Source organism: Leptodactylus fuscus, chromosome 11 (genome assembly GCF_031893055.1).
Source record: "Leptodactylus fuscus isolate aLepFus1 chromosome 11, aLepFus1.hap2, whole genome shotgun sequence".
NCBI classification, from domain to species: Eukaryota; Metazoa; Chordata; class Amphibia; order Anura; family Leptodactylidae; genus Leptodactylus; species Leptodactylus fuscus.
Window position 1 is genome coordinate 45,366,922 of NC_134275.1, and position 10,084 is coordinate 45,377,005.

At 41.3% G+C, this 10,084-nt stretch overlaps 1 protein-coding gene across 2 annotated transcripts in view; it reads right to left on the reverse strand.

Moving 5' to 3' along the window:
• The window catches only part of CAMKV (CaM kinase like vesicle associated), a 99,381-nt gene extending 90,200 nt beyond the window's left edge, over positions 1-9,181 (reverse strand). For both annotated transcript variants that reach the window (XM_075259597.1, XM_075259596.1), the window contains exon 1: positions 8,936-9,181. The gene's annotated coding sequence lies outside the window, so the exon portion shown is untranslated. The remainder of the gene's footprint in view (positions 1-8,935) is intronic.
• Positions 9,182-10,084: the final 903 nt, after the last annotated feature.

Genomic DNA, 10,084 nt, shown 5'->3' on the forward strand with positions numbered 1-10,084 from the left:
AACACATACATGTTAGGTATCCCCACGTCCAAAATCGCCCGCTCTACAAAGCTATACAAATATTTTTCCTGTTCGGTAAACGCCGTAGCGGGAAAAATGGTCAAAAGTGCCAAACCACCGTTTTTTCACTGTTTTGATTCTGATAAAAATTTGAATAAAAAGTGATCAAAGCAATAACATTTCCCGAAAATGGTAGAACTACAAAGTACACCCGACCCCGCAAAAAAAGACGCCCTATACATCCCCGTACACGCACGTATAAAAAAGTTACGGCTGTCGGAATATGGCGACTTTTCAAAAAAAAAAATTTTTAACACAGTTTTGGATTTTTTTTAAGGGGTCAAAATGTAAATAAAACCATATAAATTTGGTATCCCCGGAATCGTAACGAAACGCAGAATATAGGGGACATGTCATTTTGGCTGCACAGTGAACGCCGTAAAACCAAAGCCCGTAAGAAAGTCGCAGAAATGCATTTTTACTTCAAATCCACCCCATTCTAAATTTTTTCCCTGCTTCCCAGTACATTATATAGAATAAATAATGGCGGCATCATGAAGAAAAATTTGTCCCAGGAAAAATTAAGACCTCATATGGCTCTGGGAGCGGAGAAATAAAAAAGTTATGGGGTTTAGAAGGAAGGGAGTCAAAAACGAAAAACAAAAAATGCCATCGGCGGGAAAGGGTTAACTTCAAATCCCTCTGTCCCAAAGTCACTATGTAAAGTTTCTCACAACACCGTATATATAGCAGCTCAAATACAAAGTAACTGCAACACAAAAGTCTCACGTATTCTCTAAATTATAGAAAAAACAAGATACAAAGTTACATTTCATATCCCATACCTTATACACACTACGAAAACCTTACCCGCGCCTGTATATACCCACTGCTACAATCACCGCAGACCAAGTCGCGGGTACCAGCTAGTATATATATATTTGGCTGTCTATCTATGCATCTATCTCATATCTATCTATCTATCTCATATCTATCTATCTATCTATGCATCTATGTCATATCTATCTACCTATCTTCTATCTATCTATCTATCTATCTATCTATCTATCTATCTATCTATCTATCTATCATTACCATACTGATCTAAGCTTTTTTGTCTATTTCCTGGGCTGTCTATTATCCCGGGTCTTCCCCTCCTTTCTTCTCTTGCAATTATCTGACATGAATTAATTCACTGATGTTTATAAATGACACTTTCATCATTTAATGAATTCATTCAGCCTGCGGCAATGTCAGGCAGAGATTTTAGAAAGCACCTGTCACACATAGTGGAGGCGTCCACTGAGAGGGGGCTCAGCCATGTTACATCTTATCACTTTGATGATGCAGTCCCCAGAGTTAAGCTCCTCCTGAGCCATAGCCTGACCCACCCACTCCTGGTAGAAACCTACTCCCTGTTTTAATTAGCCCCACCCCATTTGGGGAAACAATGATTTATGGACAATTATTCTCAAGACTAGAACTATATATAGAAGACAATAAATTATATTAAATTATTCTCTTGTTACCTGGAAATCATCAACAAGTAGGATGTAATCTGCTGATGATGACTCTTACGGTCTGATTCACATATGAATATTTAAAGGGGTTTTCTGGGACTTTTATATTGATGACCTATAATTAGACTAGACCATTAACATTAGATCAGTAAGTGAATAAAGGTAGAGGAGACTCCACAATGGGAAGGTTTGCTATGTACAGTACCGCAATGTACTTTTCAATCTGCTGATCAGTGGAAGTGTTAGTAGCTGGCCCCAACAGATCTAATATTTTTGGTCTATTCTAAGGATAGGCCTGTGATGACGAACCTATGGTGCCAGAGGTGGCACTCGGAGCCCTCTCTTTGGGCACCCATCTGTGGAACAGATTGTACTGTGTGGAGATGATTGTACTGCGTGGGGGTCATTGTGAAGCAGTTTGGACTGTGTGTGGATCACAGTGGAGCAGAAAGCTCTATAAAGCCACATTCACATGACCGTATTTTGCAGGTCCATAAATGTCTGCAATTGTGGGTTCGCACATTATTAAGGTTACATTGCCGTGTTGGCACTTTGTGATAAATCAGTGGGTTTTGGGTTGCAGTTTGGGCACTCTGTCTCTAAAAGGTTCACCATCACTGGGATAGGCTATCAATATAAAAAAAACCTGGAAATCACTTTAACATATTCATGAGCCTCTTCTTAGGTATGAAGTTGTAAATAGTGGTGCATTATGATAAAAAGATAGATAGACCGATAGACATAATAAGTAACAGTGGGGCACCTCTTAATTATGACTGCCTTCATCTACAACTTCAGAGCATGAAAGGTTGAGGATTATTTTTGTCTTCTTAGTGCATGGGATTAAGGAACACAGTAATGTCATAATAGGTGAATAATACATACAGTGATGTCACAGTAGATGAATTATAAACAAAGTGATGTCACAGTACAGGTATAAAAAAACACAGTAATGTCACAGTGTAGAGTTAGTACACATAGTAATGCCACAGTACAGGAGATAATACACACAGTGATGTCACAGTACATGGATAATACACACAGTGATGCCACAGTACAGGAGATAATACACACAGTGATGCCACAATACAGGAGATAATACACACAGTGATGTCACAGTACAGGGATAATACACACAGTGATGCCACAGTACAGGAGATAATACACACAGTGATGTCACAGTACAGGGATAATACACACAGTGATGTCACAGTACAGAGATAATACACACAGTGATGTCACAGTCCAGGGATAATATACCCAGTGATGTCACAGTACAGGGATAATACACACAGTGATGTCACAGTACAGAGATAATACACACAGTGATGTCAAAGTACAGGGATAATACACACAGTGATGTCACAGTACAGGAATAATAATATGCACAGTGATGTCACAGTACAGGGATAATACACACAGTGATGTCACAGTACAGGGATAATAATATGCACAGTGATGTCACAGTACAGGGATAATACACACAGTGATGTCACAGTACAGGGATAATACACACAGTGATGTCACAGTACAGGGATAATACACACAGTGATGTCACAGTACAGGGATAATACACACAGTGATGTCACAGTACAGGGATAATACACACAGTGATGTCACAATACATGAATAATACACACAGTGATGTCACAGTACAGGGATAATACACACAGTGATGTCACAGTACAGGGATAATACACACAGTGATGTCACAGTACAGGAATAATATACACAGTGATGTCACAGTAGAGGGATAATAATACAGTGATGTCACAGTACAGGAATAATAATATGCACAGTGATGTCACAGTCCAGGGATAATAATACACACAGTGATGTCACAGTACAGGGATAATAATACAGTGATGTCACAGTACAGGGATAATACACACAGTGATGTCACAGTACAGGGATAATACACACAGTGATGTCACAGTACAGAGATAATACACACAGTGATGTCACAGTCCAGGGATAATATACCCAGTGATGTCACAGTACAGGGATAATACACACAGTGATGTCACAGTACAGAGATAATACACACAGTGATGTCAAAGTACAGGGATAATACACACAGTGATGTCACAGTACAGGAATAATAATATGCGCAGTGATGTCACAGTACAGGGATAATACACACAGTGATGTCACAGTACAGGGATAATAATATGCACAGTGATGTCACAGTACAGGGATAATACACACAGTGATGTCACAGTACAGGAATAATAATATGCACAGTGATGTCACAGTACAGAGATAATACACACAGTGATGTCACAGTACAGGGATAATACACACAGTGATGTCACAGTACAGGGATAATACACACAGTGATGTCACAGTACAGAGATAATACACACAGTGATGTCACAGTACATGAATAATACACACAGTGATGTTGCAATACATGAATAATACACACAGTGATGTCACAGTACAGGGATAATACACACAGTGATGTCACAGTACAGGGATAATACACACAGTGATGTCACAATACATGAATAATACACACAGTGATGTCACAGTACAGGGATAATACACACAGTGATGTCACAGTACAGGGATAATACACACAGTGATGTCACAGTACAGGAATAATATACACAGTGATGTCACAGTAGAGGGATAATAATACAGTGATGTCACAGTACAGGAATAATAATATGCACAGTGATGTCACAGTCCAGGGATAATAATACACACAGTGATGTCACAGTACAGGGATAATAATACAGTGATGTCACAGTACAGGGATACACAGCTACCTCGGGAATCTGACTGGAAACTACAGAGTCTCCAGTAAAAACTCTATGGAATAAAATGGTATCATATATGTAAATAATGGGAGAGCCTCAAAATGAGGGGAATAATATGGCTAAGGCCCCACGGACCGTAATCGCAGCGCTAAAGCGCTGCAGAAAGAACCGCTGTGTGATCGCATTGTGGTTCTTTCCGCAGTGATTTGAAGAGAAAGTTCACGGAGTTTTCCTCCGCGGACTTTCTCTTCCCATTATAGTTCACACGGGGGCAATGAGGCAGGTTTTGTTAGCAGATTTCGCCTCAAAATCTGCCTCCATACAATGGTGGTCTATGGAGGCTGCTAACTATTTTTTTTCTGCTAGCAGTTTTTTTCTGCTAGCAGAAAAAAGAAGCGACATGACCTTTCTTCAGGCGGATTTCGCCTGAGGAAAGCAATAGAAGAGAATGAAAGGCGAAAAACGCCTAGCGTTTTTTTTTTTTTTTTTTTTACAGTCCATTCACTTTAGGGGAGGGGAAAGCTCCCAAAAATGCCTCAAGGTCAAAAAACCGCTTCCTACTTAGGAAGCTTTTTTTTTTCAGGACCAAAATAAGCCAGGAGGTTTTTACGTGTGAACTAGTTATATCTTCGGGAAAGCCACCGGCCTTTCCATAGATATAATTGACATGCTGCGATTTGCAAAGCCGCAGCGACTTTGCAAATCGCAGCGTGTCTGCACTGCGTTTTTTTCCGCAAAGTGGGCATGGAATTCGCATGAAACCCATCCCCTTTGTTTGCACTGTAAAATGCCGCGATTTTTCCCGCAGCATCTCCGCTGCGGGCAAAATTGCAGCATTTATGTTCCGTGGGGCCCCGGCCTAAAGCTTTTAGGAATACTTTTATACTTCATACATAAAAAAAAAGAAAAAAACTTATAGATAAATCAAAAATAAAACAAATACAATGTAACAAAAAAAAACAACAACAAACTTGTAAGAGAATGTCATCTTGGCAGAGCACTCCGAGTCCAAGGGCATGCTTGTAAGTGTGTGGGGTGGGTGTCCTGTGTGATGAATAGTGATGCTTTCCGGCTGCCTGTAATGCCTTCCAGTAAAGCTTCTCTCCATATCTTGTAGATAAATAACTCCCAGCCTATAATCTCGCTCCTCCTGGGAGAGGACGCATCACTTACTCCAATCAATCACAAGTTGGTCAAGAAACCTTTTAGGTGGAATTTGTATTGATCAGACGCATCCATAGAGCTTGTGGTTACTATGTCACTGTAGAGATCATAGGGGTGCTCACCTACAGCGAGAGTCCACCTACAGGCTGATGGAGGCATTACACTACATTCAATTCCTACAAAATATTTGAGACAGGTAAAAGATGCCTGTATAGTGTTAACCTAATGGGCTGTGCGAGTGCTTTCTATAGCCCCCATACTTGAGTTTGCGGTGTGCACATCTAAATTGGGCGCTTTGCTTGCATGTTACAAGTGTAGGCAGAGGCATGACATGAAGATCATGTGCCCTAATGGAAGATATGTATTAGATGGAGATATAGGATGTGTCGTATATGCTGGTCTCCTCATATTCGTAAGAGACACCTTATGATCCTTGGCACCTGGTGCACCTACACCCACCTTGGGTGTAGTAGTCCAAGATAACTAAAGGTGACAATACTCATTAGGGGAAGGTGGCGAAACCCAACGATCTGGCACATATATGGGGATGTCCTAACTCTCCTACAAAGGCAGATATGGGGGAAACAATGATTGGGCATGTTGGATTTTATCTTGCCACAGGTCACAGAGAGTCAGGCAGCAGCTTACTTCCCCCTCACTATTGTAAATTTGGTGCTGTTAATAGGAGGAGCGCTTGAAGGTGTATGGGCACCAGGAGACAACACTGACCACACTCAAAATCACTGATCTATATGTATATGGGACCTCTAACAGTATAATGTCAGGACTTGTAGAGCACGGTCTAGAAGAGACCGCAGAGCATTGCATAACACACGAAGATCTATCACTTGCACACAACACATCAGTGATCTCCAACTAATGATGCTCCGCAAGTGGAATAACTACAACTCTCAGCATCTTGGAGATGTAGTTTTGCCATAGTTGAAGAACTGCATCTTGGAGTTGGTAAAGACAGATGATATTCAATGCCTTCATCCCTTCATATTAACCAATGAGCCCAAAGAAACTGCAGAACATCAGCACATCCAACCCTTCAGAGCATTTATCTACCCCCTCTGTCCAGAAATTTTCTGATCATTGCACATCTAGAATTGCTCGATTATTTGCAGACCATTGCTTATCTGGGGTGGATCCAGGCTTTACAATGCATAGCCTTATCTGTATATAGTATGGGTCTTGTATAATATTATCTAATGTGGATCCAGACCATGCAGAACAAAGCCTAGCTAGTGATGGAGTGTGAAAAACATAATATATCCAGTCGTATACACTGTGGTTCCAGAGCCTGCAAAGCATTGTCCAGTGTGAATCCATACCATAACCTATGGGGACAGGCCCCTCACTGTTCATCCAGACCTTATAGAGGACTGCGTATCTATCATATGTGGATCTAGAACATATCGAGCACCCAATACTATAATGTGTCCAAACTATACAGTGCTTTACATATCTAGAATAGATCCAGAACTTGCATTATCTGTCCAGTGTAAATGAAGCAAATCTGTAGGCATAGCCAGAGGTAGATGTGGACCCCGAGGACATTTTCCTTCTACTGGGGTTCTTGACTTCCATGAGGTCTCCTCCAGAGAAAATCCAGAACTCACAGCTCAATGCTTTCAGCAGTGGTCACCGAACTTCCAGAGTATCCAGAATTACAGGAGTTACAGAGCACTTTCTAGTCCATGAGTAGGGGGGTAATTTGAGGATGTGTAGGGGGTCTGTAAGGTGTCCATTGTCAATATGAGAACAGTACTATAGCTGGTAAATGTTTAATTGGGGGCCTGGTACAGATTTTGTATTGGATCCCTGATTTTCATGTTACTCCCCCGTCCATGAACAGAGATCTTGCAGAGCATTACCTGGAGTGTTTGGTTTAGCAAAGCATTTTCTATTTGGTATACATGTACAGCAGTATCTGGAGCTAGACATTGCAGAGCATCATCTATGATGTCTAGTTTACATCCATAACTTCAAAATCCTTGTCTTTCTGATCCTAAACATTACCTATATAGTATGGGTGTAGACTTCACAGAGCATTACCTATATAGTATGGGTGTAGACTTCGCAGAGCATTACTTATATAGTATGGGTGTAGACTTCACAGAGCATTACCTATATAGTATAGATATAGACTTCGCAGAGCATTACCTATATAGTATGGGTGTAGACTTCGCAGAGTATTACCTATATAGTATGGGTGTAGACTTCATAGAACATTACCTATATAGTATGGGTGTAGACTTCACAGAGCATTACCTATATAGTATGGGTGTAGACTTCATAGAACATTACCTATATAGTATGGGTGTAGACTTCATAGAACATTACCTATATAGTATGGGTGTAGACTTCACAGAGCATTACCTATATAGTATGGGTGTAGACTTCATAGAACATTACCTATATAGTATGAGTGTAGACTTCATAGAACATTACCTATATAGTATGGGTGTAGACTTCACAGAGCATTACCTATATAGTATGGGTGTAGACTTCGCAGAGTATTACCTATATAGTATAGATATAGACTTCGCAGAGCATTACCTATATAGTATGGGTGTAGACTTTGCAGAGCATTACCTATATAGTATGAGTGTAGACTTCACAGAGCATTACCTATATAGTATGAGTGTAGACTTCACAGAGCATTACCTATATAGTATGAGTGTAGACTTCACAGAGCATTACCTATATAGTATAGATATAGACTTCGCAGAGCATTACCTATATAGTATGGGTGTAGACTTCGCAGAGCATTACCTATATAGTATGGGTGTAGAATTCACAGAGCATTACCTATATAGTATGGGTGTAGAATTCACAGAGCATTACCTATATAGTATGGGTGTAGACTTTGCAGAGCATTACTTATATAGTATGAGTGTAGACTTCACAGAGCATTACTTATACAGTATGGATATAGACTTTGCAGAGCATTACCTATATAGTTTGGGTGTAGACTTCGCAGAGCATTACTTATATAGTATGGGTGTAGACTTCGCAGAGCATTACCTATATAGTATGGATATAGACTTTGCAGAGCATTACCTATATAGTATGGATATAGACTTTGCAGAGCATTACCTATATAGTATGGGTATAGACTTTACAGAGCATCTCTCTATATTTCAGTCTATCTAGTGCATGATCATAAACTTGCATTGCTTTCCTTATCTAGTTTACATGCAGAACATTGTCTATCTCCTGTGGATACAGAACTTGCTGAGCATTAACTATTTAGTGTTGACTCGAACCTTGCACATCCTTATGTAATCCACATGCACTGACTGTTCTGCAGACACAGCCCCCTGACCCATGAACCTGCAGAGCACTATCTATGCACATCTGCAATCTATGGAACATACCCTGAGAGCACTTGTTACTGACACCTAGAAGAAAGTCACTACATCTGCAGAGAAAAGACTTTACAGACCCCCACCCCTCCAGAGCAGACAGGTGACCTACCTGTGCCCGGGTCCAGGCAAATGAAGATGCCAGCCTGCCTGGAGGCTGAGGGTGAAGCAAAGCTGCAGGGAGGGCAGAGACTCAGGGTGAGGCAGAGCACAGGTGTCAGAGCAGGAGGCAGGAGCACAGCTGCATGGTAGTGCAGGTGGAGTGAGACTCAGTGCCACTGAGACAGAGGTAAGAGATGCAGGAAAGAAGATAGGAGGGAGGAGAGTGAGAGGATGCGTGTACTCAGCTCTAACCCACAGGAGGCTGCCCCCTACTGAGAGCCTGCACTACCCGCAGCTCCCCACAGAGCGGCAGGAGAGAGCAGCCAGCCACCCGTGCACCGTCTATCAGTGGCGCCCTCCAGGGTGCTGAACCAGGGCAGCGCTCAGCCCCGGACAAGACGCAGGTTAAGTGATGCTGTGTGAGCTGTGACAAGAGCAAGGAGGTGATAACTGACACTTGGATGCGCTTCACACATCGGTGCAAGCTGCAAGAATGGGAAGGGACGTGCGACTGCTAACTGAGGGCTTACAGAGAGAGGCAGGGGAAGGGTTAACTGTCGCTACCCTGATGGCAGGAGAAGGGATAGGATGCAGATGAATGTACATAACTAATACTGGCAGAAAGGGGTTAAATCACTCACCTATGTGATAGCAAGCAAAACAGTAAGGAATGCTATTTAGGGCTCTGGTAGTGGAAGGGTTAAGGGGTGCACTATACAATTCAGGCAGAGAAGTGAAAGGATGCTAGTCATGATTCTGGCAGGAGGAGGGTTAAGAAAAAAAAAATCACACATATATGCAAATATATATAGACTAGCCAGTGAAGAGTTAAAGGATGCTCCCTCTCTAGCTCTCTATGATTCTGGTAGTGGAAGGGTTAAGGGGTGCACTATACAATTCAGGCAGAGAAGTGAAAGGATGCTAGTCATGATTCTGGCAGGAGGAGGGTTAAGAAAAAAAAAAAATCACACATATATGCAAATATATATAGACTAGCCAGTGAAGAGTTAAAGGATGCTCCCTCTCTAGCTCTCTATGATTCTGGTAGTGGAAGGGTTAAGGGGTGCAATATACAATAGCCAGCAAAGAGTTAAAGGAATATATATATATATATATATATATATATATATATATATATATATATATGTAGTGGAGGGGT